We start from the raw sequence: 15,527 nt of genomic DNA on the forward strand, positions 1-15,527 counted from the left end.
ACTTGTTCTTTTTAATCTTCCAGTAATGATCAGCATTTATGTTGCAGGGCATTTTTTTATGACTGCAGTCCTGTACATATTCAAGTAGGTAGTTGGAAAACACCATCAGACAAAATCTGCAACTACCTCAAACTTAGGTGAAACTTTGGAGTCTAATTTTTTTTGTTTGTTTGTTTTTGCCTCCAGTGTTATCGCTGGGGCTTGGTGCCTGCACTATGAATTCACTGCTCTTGGAAGCCATTTGTCCTATTTTGTTGCCCTTGTTGATATTGTTATTGTTGTTATTGCATAGGAAAGAGAGAAATCGAGAGAGAAGGGAAGACAGAGAGGGGGACAGACACATGCAGACCTGCTTCACTGCTTGTGAAGCGACACCCCCACCCCGCAGATGGGGAGGTAGGGGCTCAAACTGGGATTGTCATGCTGGTCCTTGTGCTTTGTGCCATGTCTGCTTTAACCTGCTGTGCTACCAACAGGTCCCCATTGCACTTTATCTTCTTAAAGTGAAACTCTGACCAGTACTTACAGAGCTTGCTTTACCTCACCCACTTGGAATTCTGGGATAAAGAACCTATTTGCTGTTGTAAGTTTACTTTTTTAATATATGACTCTCTTGATGGTTAAAAGAACTACAGAGGAAATTGAGAGGCTAAATTTCTGTTTACTATATTAACTTTTAATTACCCTAAAGTTGGGGGTATGCTCCAACAGCACAGATGGTCCTATATGCTTTCTTAGCTAAAATGCTATCTAAAAATCAATAATACCTCATTTAAATACAAATTAAGTTTATTTATCACTTGATGTTATATAACGATTCATTTTAAAATGTTATACAGCCAAATCTTCAGTGATTCCATCGGTCGGTTATTTATATCCTATGTTTTCTTCTACCGAATTTCTCAACTAGCTCTGTCCCGATGACTTAGAGGACTCTCATTGTTTCTACAACAGAGGAATCAGAGTCCGACTTATTTAATACGTTCTTTGTTGATATCTTTGTTGATATTCTCTGAGATTCTTGGAGAATGTTTCAAAAGGGGAGGGGGCTGTCAAGGTCAAGGAAATAGACCGGCCTGCTAGAGCACCACTTTGCGTAACTAAGGCCCCAAAGGCTTAGGTACAATCTCGGCACCAACTTAAAATGATACTCAAGCTGCAGCCTCCTCCTCCTCCTCCTCCTCCCCCTCCCCCTCCCCCCTCCCCCTCCTCCTCCTCTTCTTCTTCCTCCTCTCATTCTCTGTCTCACAATAAAGGTCTGTACAATACCCAGAGCACTACATATTCACACCATTTCTAGTTCGTAATACTTCATAAACATACCGTTAGTGTCGACCCCTCAAGCAGTGGTTCACCTTCTTACAATAGTCAACTGCACTTTTGTCTATTCCACTGTAGTAGAAAAGATCTACATGACTATTATCATCAGACTTAACTAACCAAGAATGTGACTACATGATCTCTTCTAGTTTCTTTTTCCTTCACAGTGATAAATCAGTTATAAATTACTTTAAATTTTAAAAAAAAAATCCAAATATGTCTAACAATGACCAGGAAAAGTTTTTATATTAATGGTTAAAATTGGCTTAGGAATATCACTGAGTAGATATTATTTCTCCATATGGGTCACCTAAGGAACAGAAATTCCTTTCCTTTTTTTTTTTTTTTCCTTCTTTTTTAAAAATGTTCATAGGATAGAGAGAAATTGAGAAGGGAAGGAGAGCAAGACACTTGCGTCACTGATTGTCACTGATTCACTATGTGGGGTCCGGGGTTTTAAACCCAGGTCCATGTGTGCACTCACCCAGGTGCACCACCACCCTGCCCAGATGTTTCTGAAATGAATTTTCCACCTCCTTCTCAGAATAGCTGATAGAGACAATATGTGATACACACACACACACACACACAAACAGCAGCTAGTGCCATGTAGCTATGCCCTCTTACATCTACCCTTGAAACTATATACACTGTTATTCATAACTGTTTTAGAAAAGTTCATTGAGTCTTTGCAATGTGGTACAAAAAACAGTGACAATCACAAATGTTACTACTTATCCCTACATTGGAAGATAATTACAACTGCCTTTCCAAAACCATCCTTAAGTACGTGATTTTGAAAAATGAGAGTAATGCTACACTGAAATTAAAAAAATAAAAAAACAATCGAAATGCACAAGAAGCTCAGTGACTGTTGGAAAATGTCATAATACACATACTATTTTGGGAGCCAGGCGGTAGTGCAGCGGGTTAAGCACAAGGACCTGTCCGGCACCCCCCCTGCTCTGATGCTGTGGACTATTTACATAATCATTGTTTTGCCTGAGACCCGCCCTGCCTGCAGGGTATTGGTTAATCCCACTGGTTAGAACCTTCCCAACAGCTGCTATGGAAGCTTTCCACCTTCCTGCTCTTTTCTCCACCCCCTCTCCTAGCCATTTCCTTTTCCCACTTTTCCACTTCCAGTTAAAGAGATATATAAAGGCAGTCTCTGATCAATAAAGGCATTGAATTGCGTTCCCCCTCAGCCAAGAGTTCCTGGTCTCTCTCCCGAATTGCTGAGTAAGCAGCAGCCCAGGTTGGCTCCAGTCGGAGTTCTCTCCAACCCAGAGAGCACGAGCCCGGGAAGAAACACCCACAACGCTAGCCCGGCAAGGACCAGCATTAAGTTTGAGCCCTCAGCTCCCCACCTGCAGGGGAGTCACTTCAAAGGTGGTGAACCAGGTCTGCAGGTGTCTATCTTTCTCTCCCCCTCTCTGTCTTTCCCTCTTCTCTCCATTCCTCTCTGTCCTATCCAACAATGACTACAACAATAAAACAAGAATGGCAACAAAAGAGAATAAATAAATGAATATTTAAATATATATATACATACTATTTCAATGCAGACAGAACATTAACTATTTTTTCTCCTATATAATTTTCTATCAACTATCTCCTAAATGAAAAAATACTCATGCACTGCAAGCATCACTAGTGACTATAAACATTTCTACCATAAAATAAACAAATTATCACATAACACAGTAAAAACAAAACTACAAAAACACTACAAGCATTGTTTTCTAAGTCTAACTCTAGAATAATGATTTTTAGCTACTAGTTTTGCAAATAAAGGCCTGATTTCAATTTCTCCACTGTCTGAAAACAAAGTCATTTTTCTGTTGAAAACTTCCAGCAACTTTTCCTCTTTCAATTTAAATTTATTTAAACTCTCATAGGAAGAGCTGAAGTTTCCTGATCTATAACTGTGTTAAGACAAACACTATTAGATCTACCAGTCTCTAATATGTTTAGGGACCAGGACTCAGGGAAGTCATGTAGTCGGCGCCACTTTAAATTCATTACTATACTCACATATAAAAGAACTTCTAAGGGAGTCAGACGGTAGCGCAGCGGGTGAAGCACATGTGGCACAAAGCGCAAGGACCGGTGTCATACAAAGGCAGACACTTTGTTTCACTAACTGACACGCCAAGCTAAATATTTGACAATTATCAAGCAAAGATCAACAACTAGCAAGTGCATACATTACAGAGAGCAACGCAGACAATGAATCACATGTTGGTAATGTTTGCTGAGATTAGAATACAGGCCTAATATTCCCTAGAGAGGATGCCAGAAATATTGGTTGGACTGACAAATGACTTCTAAATCTACCTCTAAACACTGTTCAACGATGTATCTACTTTCTAAACATTGTTCAATGATGTACCTACTTTCTAATGTCATATGAGATAAAGTCAAGCATCACTGTAATGCATGAACTCCATGATGGAAGACCACAGAACCAGCGGCCTCAGACATACAAGTCCAGTGTCCTATGAGCTGAACTATTTCCCCAGTTACTAAACTCTTTTCTGAAAAGACTTACTTCATTAGAGAAACAGGCCAGAGTACTGCTTCAGTCTGTGGTGCCAAGGTCCCACACTCAACCTTCCGTACCTCCTCCCTGGCTACACTTAATCTAAACTCTGAAGAAAACTGTTGAGGTCACTGGAAACAGAAAGTTTGTACATCATAAACGTATTTTAGTCCCTCAAGTGTTATTTCCAAGAAGAGAGCCAAATATTGGAAATATATTTGGTAACTTCTCATAAAGGCAAAATTGAGTGGAGCTTAACAAATAACCAATCCTGAGTATAAATAGGAACAGAAATAAAAATCCATGAATTGGCTCCCTGTTCTTTTCTATTTGAAAGAATGACTCACTTTTCACCATCACAAAATTGCACCCAATGTCCTCAAAAATTAAAATTTGTGATTAAATGAAAGCTATTATTAAGTGCAAGAGTAGCAATCTTCATAAATTATATACATATGCCGCTATTGTATTTGTACTCTAATGATAAATATTACCGCTTTACCCCTATGATTTCAGTTGAGTCAACTAAATCAGAAATCCTATGACCTTTATGTCTAAAAGCCTATTAACATAATTTCATATATTTAATGCTCACAGGAAGCTTATAATAATGTAAGAAAAGTTTCTTCACAAGTGCAGTCACTGAATTCACACTCTGGAAAGGGTGGTTCATAAAGTCCATCTCAGCAGATTATATTCATAATCTTAAACTCACCAATTCAGAAGAAACAAAGTGTTCTATTTTGTTCTGCTTGGGTTTTTTGTTCGTTTATAATTCAATCCTCAAACCCAAAATAGTTGCCCTATTGCCCATAAAATTTTAAAAAGTAGAGGCCAAGTAGTGGTGTGCCTAGCAGAGAGCACACACTACCATGCCCAAGGACCCAGGTTCAAGTCCCTGGTCACCACTTGCAGTGGAGAAGCTTCACCAGTAGTGAAATAGTGCCGCAGGTTTCTTTCTCCCCCTCTATCCTCCTCCACTTCTTCTCAGTGTCTGGGTCTCTATCCATAACAAATAAAATATTTACAAATAAATACATATACAGGTAAAACAAATCATTTCACTATGTAGGAAGTCGGGTGGTAGCGCAGTGGGTTAAGAACACATGGCACAAAGCGCAAGGACCAGCGTTAAGGATCTGGGTTTGCGCCCCGGCTCCCCACCTTCAGGAGAGTCGCTTCACAAGAGGTGAAGCAGGTCTGCAGGTGTCTATCTTTCTCTCCACCTCTCTGTCTTCACCTCCTCTCTCCATTTCTCTCTATATCATTCTCTCTATATATGTCAACAATGATGACAACAATAATAATTATAACAACAGAACAACAATGGTAACAAAAGGAAATAAGTAAGTAAAAACATGTAAAAAAAAAAGTCTTAATTTTGGACAAAGCTCTGAATTTCTAGCTGGTCTAGAACTCTTCAGAATTAGAGCTTTAATCATTGGAAGAAGAAAGAAAAAAGAAAACATGTGAAATGCAGAGATGACCCTCAACTTCTATACCATCAGTCGAAAGGGCAAGATTTTTCAGAATCCTTTTTAAGAAATGCAAGGAAGACATGCCGGACACGTTTTCCACTCTAATTCCATGACCCAAATCAGTGCCAGTTGAGAATGCCTAATTGAATTACTCAATTTAGGTGAAAACCCACCTGCTCAAAGCCCAAGTTTTCCATTCTATAATAACTGACTATGAAAATAAAGACGGTCAAAGTCAAGGGACTGAAGTGGAAGCGAAACCTAGTTCAAAATGAGAAGATCAACAGCAACAAAGTATGGACCTTTGTGAAGTAAGACCAGCAAAAGCAGCATCTGGCTTCTAGCTAATCCACTGCAACATTGGCTCGGGCTTCCCTCCCTGACCAACTCTTTCAACTGTCCTCTTACCCCATTGCTCTCTGTGCTCACTTTATATTTTAACCAAGAGACTGGTCTTAGTCACCTAAAAATTCTCATTTGCAAAGGAAACCCCTTGTTTAAACCCCAGTTCAACCAACAGCTCCGTTTCCAACCTTCCTCTGCAACTTCCCCAGTCTCTTTCATGTCTGCCTACTGAGCTCAGGGTCCTTTGGCCGCCTGCCAGGCTTCTCTCTTCTTTTCCTTGTCAGTCCTAAAAACTTGGAAAGCACTCCTGGACAGCTCAAGGAGACCTTTAAATTATGCAATGGAGCAGTACCTTAGCCCATCTGCAGGTTCCAGCAAGGCTTATTGTCGCCAAGGCCTGCACTCTCTCAATCGGTGGGTTCTCTAGAAAGACTGCTTGCTTATGAGAGTGAGAGAAGGATGCAGAGACTGGCAAAGAAAGAATGGGGGCGATTTGCAAGTCTGAAAAATTGCCAACTCAAGAGTTTCCTACCTCCTAACATTCACTCAACTTTATGACTGGCCCCTTAAAAACCTAGTCACCGATCTGGTATTAGAGACACAAAATCACCAGTATCAGGATCTACTGTGAATCCTGGAAAGTAAAAAGATGAGAACGTTCTCTCTTTATTTTAACCGGAGCAATCTAGACCCTGGCTTATTGGGGGGGGGGGGGTTGAACCTGGAACTTAGGAACCTCAGATATGAGAGTGTTTGCATAACCATTAGGCTATCTTCCCCGTCCTGATTAGAATATTCTGCAAAACTTTTCTTCTCAAGTCCCTGTACAACAATTTTTTGTTTTTTTTTTAACCAGAGCTCAGTTCAGGCTTAAGGTGGTGCTGGGGATTGAAGCTGGGCACTCTGCAGCGTCAGACAAGAGGGTCTCTCTGCATAGTCACTAGGCTATCTCCCCGCAACAATTCTTTTATTATTATCATTTTAATTTTTTAAAAAGTGGTAAAAGAAGTGTTTCATCTGGCCTGAGTGACTGCGGTGTCCACTTAGTGGAACTTGGAGGCAATGTAAATGTCTTGAGAGCCAGCAGGCGTGCTGGGTCAGGAAGAAGGTGGTGGCGGTGGTGGTAGGGGAAGGCCTGCCCGGTGCGGGGAACGAGGGGGCACCCGCCTTGCCAGCCTGCATTCCTGGGCCATTCCTGGGCCGGGGGCCGCCCCCCGAGCCCCCGAGCCCCGCAGCGCACCCGCTGTTCCTCCCGCCAGCCCCAGCTCACCATCAGCAACCGCGGCGGGCGCTCGGCTTCCTGCTGCAGCCCGGCTCGGCATCGTAAACACATTCCGAGGAAAGCAGCCTGCCCGCGAATCCCTCCCGCACCCGGGCAGTCGGGGCCCGCCGCATAGGAACCCGACCCCCAGGGCCGAGCGCTGCGGGTTCGAGTTCGCAGAGGGGAGTCAGCGCGCCCCGGGATGCGCGCGGGGACCCGGCCGGAGCTGCAGCCGCCCGCTCCCACCCCCGATCCCCCGACCCCCCGGCCCCCCGACCCCCCGATCCCCCGACCCCCCAGCCCGGGGTCTCACCGCGCGGCCGCGCAGGGGCCCCTCCCGCCAGGTTCCAGCCAGAAGCAGCCCCCGGCCCGGACCCCCGCCCCCCGGCCCGGCCCGGCCCGCACGCAGGCGGACTCAACAAAAGGGAGGCGGCGCTGGAAGAAGTTTGGGTGCTCGGGCGCCTCTCGGGGACCCCGCGGTGACTCGACGGCTCCGCCTTGTGCCTCACGCACCCGGGGAGCCCCGCCAGCCCGCCCGGCCGCCCCGATTGCCACAAAGGGCTAAAAGGGGGAGGGGGCTGCTTCCAAAAGTCGGGGGGCCGCCGCGTGCCCGACCCCCGGGGCTCCCGACCGGCTCAGGCGCTGCCCCACAGCCCTCAACAGGTCCCGGCCACCTTCGGGCGCCTCTCGCGGTCCTGATTGTCTTTTTCTTTCTTTTTTTCTTTTTTTTTTTTTTTTTTTTTTTGCAACAACCTGCAAGGCGGCACCCACCGCGCCCGGCCCCCGGGTGCCCCCCGCTCCCCCCAGGCGGGCTGAGCCCCGAGTGGCGGCTCCCGGGACTCCCCCATCCCGGCTCCCGTCCGCACGGCGTGTCGGTACCTCTGTCCGGACGCGGGGCTGCGGGGCTGCGGGGCTGCGGGGGCGTGGAGCCCGGGCTTCCCCGGGGCCGCAGGGCCGCTCGGACCAGCCCCGAAGCCGCCTCGCCGCCGCAGCCCCCGGGAAGTTTCTCCACGTCGCCGCCGAGCGGGACCCGGCCGCCTCCCCGCGCGCTCCTGCGCCCTGCGCTTCCCGGGCGGCTGCAGCCCAACTGGAACTGGCGGCGGCGCGGGGCTGGGCGCGGGGGCTCCGGCGGCGCGGGGCTCGGGGCTGCGGGGGCGCGGGGGCGCGGGGCTCCCCTCCCGGCGAGGAAGCTGCTCTCCCGGCGGGCGCTATCCTGCGCTTCCAGACCCGACTCCTGCTCTCCAGCTCGCAGACTCTCTCTCTCTCTCTCTCTCTCTCTCTCTCTCTCTCTCTCTCTCTCTCTCTCTTTCTCCTCCTCCCTCTCCCTCTCCCTCTCCCTCTCCCTCTCCCTCTCCCTCTCCCTCTCCCTCTCCCTCTCCACTGGCTGCTCCCTACGGGCCTACTGGCTTAGTTGACACTGGAACCCAGGGCAGAAACGGGACAGTGGAACCACAGAGAATCCCCACAGTGGAAAGAGGGACCTGACCTACCCTTTAGCCGGGACGGAGGCGAAGACACAGGCCCCACCCCAGGCGCACTGACCCCTCCCTCCCCCCTCCTTGCTGTGTTTCCTTTTCAAACTCTCCTCAGAAGCCCTGGGTCGAGAATATTCTCGGTGTGTGTTCTTTTTTAATTTTTTAATTGTATTTATTTTTTTATTGGATAGAGATAGCCATAAATCAAGAGGGAAGGGGGGGTAGATAGATAGACAGACAGACAGACAAGACAGACACCTGCAGCCCTGCTTCAACACTGGCAAAGCTTTCCCCCCTGCAAGTGGAATCCAGGGACTCAAACCCATGTCCTTATGCATTGTAACATGTGCACTCAAGCAGATGCGCCACCATCTGACCATCTTCCTTCCTTCCTTCCTTCCTTCCTTCCCTTTTTTATCCAAGTTTTTATTTATTTATTTATTTATTTATTTTGACTTATTATTGGATATAGACAGAGAAACTGAGAGAGAAGTAGGAGACAAAGAGGGAAAGAGACAGAGAAATGCTTCCCCCAGCAGGCAGGGTCCTGGGTCCTTGAACATTATAATGTGTGAGTTTAACCAGGTGCCCAATGTGTTTTGGCCCTATTCAGTGTGTTTTCTTACACAATTGAAAAACACTTCTGTGGCTAAAGTTAAAATTAACATGCACATACACATGCACAGGAGCAGAACATACCTTCTTTGGGGCACACACAGAAAAGCTGACAGTGCTCAAAGCCTGGTTTCAAGCCCCAATACCCACCTCCAGGGAGAAACTTCATGAGAAGTGAAGCCGAGTTCCAGGTGGTTCTTTTCCTCTCTAGCTCCCTCTTCCCTCTCAATGTCTTTGCCTCTATCCAAAATAAGTAAATGTATTTATTAAAAATAATTTTTAAGAAACATGCCTTCTATACACCCCGTATCAAGAAAACATTGGCATAGTTGCAGCTGCTGCCGTGGTCACATTTTTAGACTTTTTACTTGAGTTTGGCGCCTTAGACCACTCGGCCATCCTGACACACTACATTTGCAGACTTTTTAAATGGTTTCCACGTTTTTAAAAACTGAGCTCATCTCTGCACGTGTTATTTCTTAAAAACAAACAGAGGGCCTGGCAGTAGTGCAGCAGGTTAAGCGCAAGTGGTGTGAAGAGCAAGGACCCGCATAAGGACCCCTGTTCGAGACCCAGGCTCTCCACCTGCAGGAGTGGTGAAGCAGGTCTGCAGATGTCTTTCTCTTACCCGCTCTGTCTTCCCCTCCTCTCTAGATTTCTCTCTGTCCTATCCAACAATGACAGCAATAACAACAACAACAATAATAACAACAACAAGGGCAACATAAGGGGAAAATATCCTCCAGGAGCAGTGGATTCATGGTGCAGGCACCTGGAGGCAAAAAAAAAAAAAAAAACATAAAAGCTACCTCACCCTTTAAAAACCATGTTTACTTCCTCTATTCTGATGCCTACTTCAGGACTTAAGACTTCTGTCCAGGGAGTGAGAAAAACACAACAAGCCCGTCTGACTGACCATTGTTTAACCACTATGGAAACAAGGGCAAGGAGGACCCTCAGTTTAAACTGTTCTTAGAGGGTGAGAGGACCTTTGTCAGAGTTGTTTGAAATGCTCCTCAGAATTTAGTTCTGGAAGTTTAGTTTAAGTGTAAAAATTAGAGGAAGCAGGGAAAGATATGTTACAGCTGTCACAGGTTACATGTTGCAGTGGAATCCAAAGTTTAGACTCAGACCAGCCAGATTATTTTCCAGATGCCATATTTACTCACACTGTGCCCTCAGACACTCAATGCAATTACAACTGCCAAAGGAATTACATAATGGAACTTACATACTCACAGTCACATGTACAGAAGTTAAGGTAGTGTCCTACACAGAGAAGCTAATAAATATTAGGTTCTTATATCTCACTATGTTTAACGGTAATGAGAAGATTGTGTTGGTAATCACCCCCTACACATACACACACACACACACACACACACACACACGCACACGTACATGCACACACACACACACAGACACACACACACAGAAATCCTGTTAACTGAATACATTTTCTTCTCCTTGATGTTTTATTCGCTTTGAAAAAGACACAATTTTTGAAATGGAAACTGAGTTTAGGAGTCATCCTTGTCAGGCTACTTTATTTTAAAAAGTCTTAATTGGCTTTCTCTGAATCTTACAGGTGAGGACCAGAAATGAGACCTTTTAGGAATCCTCTTTTAGCTGACCTTTCTTCCTTATAGCTGTAGTCAAGCACACAGTAAAATAACTATATTGAAAACTAGTCAGAAGGCAATGCATGTTGGCTTTTCAGTAAATAACCTTTTTTAAACATGTTGCCCCTTTTTATTATTGTAGTTATTGTTGCTATCGATGTCATTGTTGTTGTTGGATAGGACAGAGAAATGGAGAGAGGAGGGGATGAGAGAGAGGGGAGAGAAAGATCTGTAGACCTGCTTCACCGCTTGTGAAGTGACTCCCTTGCAGGTGGGGAGCTGGGGCTCGAACCGGGATTCTTAGGCTGGTCCTTGCGCTTAACCTGCTGTGCTACCACCCAACTCCCTAGTAAATAACCTTTAAACACCTAGTTAACCACTCTGAATGCATGTGGCCACCTAGTGACTGACGTGTGCACTTGTCAGGATGCACCACCTCTTGGCCTGATGTGGTCATCCAGTGTCAGCACGACAAGAGTCAGTCAGATGGCAGCTCCGAAGTTAGAAATGAGGGCATTGAAATGACCAAATTTAGGCTTTTTATAATTCTAGGTATGTGGTTTTCTTTAGCACAATATTTTAAAGATTCAGATACAGGTCCTTGGAGATCTGTTGTCAGTAGAAGAGCACAGGATTTGCATTGACTTACCAGGTTGAGTTGCAATGTCAGAGTTGAATTCTCCTCCCTCTCTCTCTCTCTCTCTCTCTCTCTCTCTCTATCTCTCTCTATCTCTATCTCTATCTCCTATTTGCTACCCCTCACCTCAGTCTCTCTTACCTTATTCTCATTAACAAATCTTTTGGGGCAGGCACTGTAATTGCAGGCAGATAGCTGTTTTACCATGTATATGACCTATCTCAGTTTAAACCTGGCCACCACCACATTGAAGGAATCTTTGGGGCTGTAGTTTCTTTCCCCCTCTGTCTCATTCTTTCTATTACAAAATAATAATAGGGGGCTGGCAGTAGCAGTGGTTTAAGCAGACATGGTGCAAAGCACTAGGACCAGCATAAGGATCTGGGTTGGAGCCCCCAGCTCCCTACCTGCAGGGGGGTTGCTTCACAAACAGTGAAGCAGGTCTGCAGGTGTTTTTCTGTCCTCCTTCTCTGTCTTCCCCTCCTCTCTCGATTTCTCTCTGTCCTCTCCAACAACAACAACAGCAATAGCAACAACAATGATAAACAACAAGGGCAACAAAAGGAAAAAAAATGGCCGCCAGGAGCAGTGGATTCATAGTGCAGGCACCTAGCCCCAGTGATAACCCTGGAGGCAAAATAATAATAACAATAATAAATATTTTTATAAAATAAACAAAATTAAAATTCTGATAGAGAACTCTAAAGTATCAAAAACACATTAACAAGCCATTGGGGGTCTGTTGCCTCAAGTTTAAGAAACACTACACCAGTCTTCAACACACTATTAAAAGGACGGTACTGAGCAGGATTAACCTGAAGAACTGTGTGCACTTAACCTCCCGTGCCCCCGCCTGGCCCTCAAGGATTAAGCTGAAGAGAACAAACACTAAATTCCACTATGTGCACTAATGCAAGGAATCATAACATGCATTTCCTTCTTAGACATTTGCCTCTGACACCGTTAAAGTTTAATTTTGTTTTGGTTTATTTTCTAAAACTGATCTCACCGTACTGTACTCAATGTTGAAAGTCATTTGAACCTTTACACAACTCCCAGGCTCTCAACTATAAGGCACTCTACCTCTTACCCCTCCAGAATCTCCCTGAATTATTCAAATAACTTCTCTTTCTTTCTTTCCTGGCTGGGAAATTTTACTTCCCAAGGCTATTTTTCCATTGAGGTAGACAGAGAACATGGGAGAGAGAACACAGCTTCTTTTATATTACCCGGGTTCAGAGCCTGAACCCGGGTAATATAAAACCCCTACCCTATGAGGTATCCCTCCGACCTATAAAATAAATCCTTTCTTAATCTCTTTATTGGGGCATTAGTGGTTTACAAAAATAAATCTTTTAAAGGTGATTTATCTATAAATGAGAGAAAGAGAGCCAAGTTATCACTTTGGCATATGCAGTGCCAGGGATCAAAGTCAGAACCTCACACTCATAGGATCCATGCTCTAGCCACTATGACACATCCGAAATAATTTCTTAAAAACGCTATTATATTCTCTTTAGTGTCATATGCTTGTTTTCCATGTAACGTAGCAGTTGCCAAAAAAGAGAAAAAATAAAACTATACTGTACATCCATCAGGGATGGGTGAATGGGGAAGTATTAAGTCCCATAACTATCTTTTTCCCATCACTGCAAACAGTACTAAAGATCACTCATTCTTGTATTCTCCCAAATAGGTAAAGTCTCTAAGCTTCCTACTGCTTTGTAGTTTTTATTGCCTGACTCTTGGTATGAGCTACTTTGTGAAACTTCTTAGAGGTATAAAAATCTCAAGGATTGGAAATCGGGCGGTAGCGCAGCGTGGCGCAAAGTGCAAGGACCCGCATAAGGATCCCGGTTCGAGCCCCCCGGCTCCCCACCTGCAGGGGAGTCGCTTCACAGGCGGTGAAGCAGGTCTGCAGGTGTCTGTCTTTCTCTCCCCCTCTCTGTCTTCCCCTCCTCTCTCTATTTCTCTCTGTCCTCTCCAACAACAACGACATCAACAACAATAATAACTACTACAACAATGGAAACAAGGGCAACAAAAAGGAAATTAAAAAAAAAAATCTCAAGGATGTCAGGACCAAGTTTTGAAAAAACACCAAAACCAAATAGAACAGGGTTTTAAATTAGATCTGTGGCATGGCCTTGCAAGTACTGAAAGGAGAAGCCAAGGAGAAGAATTCCTTACAGATCCTGACAGACCACGACAATCAGATGGTACCTGGCTCCACCTATCAATAATAAGGGAATCCTCAGGCTTTCTTTTGAAAGTACTTCACACTCATTGCAGATACATACGAATTCTGATAGAGACTCAGAAACCTCCCAACATCTTTTTAATGAATTTTCTTGCTCAAGTTAATTTGAAGTCTCTCTCTTACTTGAAATGAAAGAACCTTACCTTTGTGGAGATTAACAATTTTATTGATGATTATTTTTTAAAATGCATATTCTGAAGCTCTATAATATGATGTCAATTCCTTTGGTTTTATTTTAAATATTCTATTTATATTGGATAAAGACAGAAATCAAGAGGTTTGCTCTACCTAGTGTGTCACCACCCAGTCTCACTGCAAATTCTTCAGATTGAGTACTTTGATTTTTTTTTTTCAAGGAAATAAAAATAAAGATGGAATTAATATGGGCATGTTTCTATTGTGGCCAAGTATTTGTTGAGATCTTATGTAGATCAGTGTTCTGGCTTATGGTGGTATAGGGGATTGAACCTGGGACTTGATAGCCTTAGGCATGAAAGTCTCTTTGCATAACCATTATGCTATACGCCCAACCCCTAATAATTTCTATGTGTACTTTTTCCCCCATAGTTTTATCTTTCAATCTTTTTTGATCATCCTGATTTAAAAGCTTCAGAAATCCTAATTGCCAAAAAAAAAAAAAAAAAGGAATAGAGGCAACATAAAAAATAAAATATCACCTGTGTTCTTTCCACCAAAAGAACAGCCACTGACATTTGCTCTAGATTCTCCAAGGATTGTTGGAATCTATGATTCTGTCAATAAATAGCAGGCTTTCTCTAGACTTACATTGGGAATCATTTGAGAAATAAAAGTGAAAAGTGGAAGTTTAACTGTTGCCTGTATTAGTGACACAGAACTGGTTTTAGTCACTAGGTCCAAAACCAAACTGCCAGAGTTGCCTGCAGCTTTGACCACAGTGACTTCCAGTCTCCCTTCTTACTAGGAACAGTATTTTGAAAAAAATCGAATTCTGTTTCTTGGGGAGAGGGGAGAAGAGAGAGAAGGGATAAAGTGCAAAAGAGGGAGTGAAGACCAAAAGATGAAAAATAAAGATTTCATGCGGCATAACCAATAATTCTTCCTAACAAATAAGTCACAACATCTCTCTACAGGCACAGTATTAAAAGGTCAGTTAACAAACCATAACAAAGGGACTTTTCAAAGTTAACCCAATTAACAAATAATGTGATGATAATATTAACTATTGATTGTCTTTTTGAACCCTAAGACAGCAGGAACCTCACATCTTCACTATAGAGCCCCTACTTCCCCCAGTCCTGGAACCCTTGGATAGGGCCCACTTTCCCGTATGCCTCTCCCAATCCAAACCAAATAACATTGCATCTGCTGATCACAACCTAACCAACGCAACGATTGCTACCTCAACATGCTTCACCTCAGAATGTATCCAGAGACTTCACGTGTGGAATGACAACCCTTCAGCTTCATTACTCAGGTGAGACCTTTCCTTTTATAGTACACTCTAATTTCATCTCAGGTAGTTCACTTTCTAACAAAGTCCCATAACCTAGATATACACCAGTTTCTGTGAGAGAGAGCTTATGTGCACACGTATCCATAAACTACTGCAAAATATATACCTGAAAGCAGGACTACACTAGAGTTTGCAGTGAGTACCTCCCTAACACTTCCTCTCCACTATTCCAAGCTTGGGATCCATGATTGCTCAACAAATTGTTTGGCTTCATATGTTAACTCTCTTTTCAATCACCAGGTTCCAGATGCCACCAGGATGCTGGCTAGGCTTCCCTGGATTGAAGACCCCACCAATGTGTCCTGGAGCTCAGCTTCCCCAGAGACCCACCCTACTAGGGAAAGAGAGAGGCAGACTGGGGGTATGGACCGACTAGTCAACACCCATGTTCAGCGGGGAAGCAATTACAGAAGCCAGACCTTCTACCTTCTGCAACCCACAATGACCCTGGGTCCATGCTCCCAGAGGGATAGA

At 44.3% G+C, this 15,527-nt stretch overlaps 1 protein-coding gene across 7 annotated transcripts in view; it reads right to left on the reverse strand.

The window, feature by feature from the left end:
• The window catches only part of GULP1 (GULP PTB domain containing engulfment adaptor 1), a 246,125-nt gene extending 237,710 nt beyond the window's left edge, over positions 1 to 8,415 (reverse strand). For 5 of the 7 annotated variants that reach the window (XM_060177599.1, XM_060177600.1, XM_060177595.1 and 2 more), the window contains exon 1: positions 7,829 to 8,252. The gene's annotated coding sequence lies outside the window, so the exon portion shown is untranslated. Of the gene's footprint in view, positions 1 to 7,828; positions 8,255 to 8,352 lie in introns of those variants that run through there. The other 2 variants (XM_060177596.1, XM_060177601.1) reach the window with 2 other exon arrangements.
• Positions 8,416 to 15,527: the final 7,112 nt, after the last annotated feature.

The sequence above is a fragment of the Erinaceus europaeus genome, chromosome 18 (genome assembly GCF_950295315.1).
Source record: "Erinaceus europaeus chromosome 18, mEriEur2.1, whole genome shotgun sequence".
In the NCBI taxonomy this organism is placed as follows: domain Eukaryota; kingdom Metazoa; phylum Chordata; class Mammalia; order Eulipotyphla; family Erinaceidae; genus Erinaceus; species Erinaceus europaeus.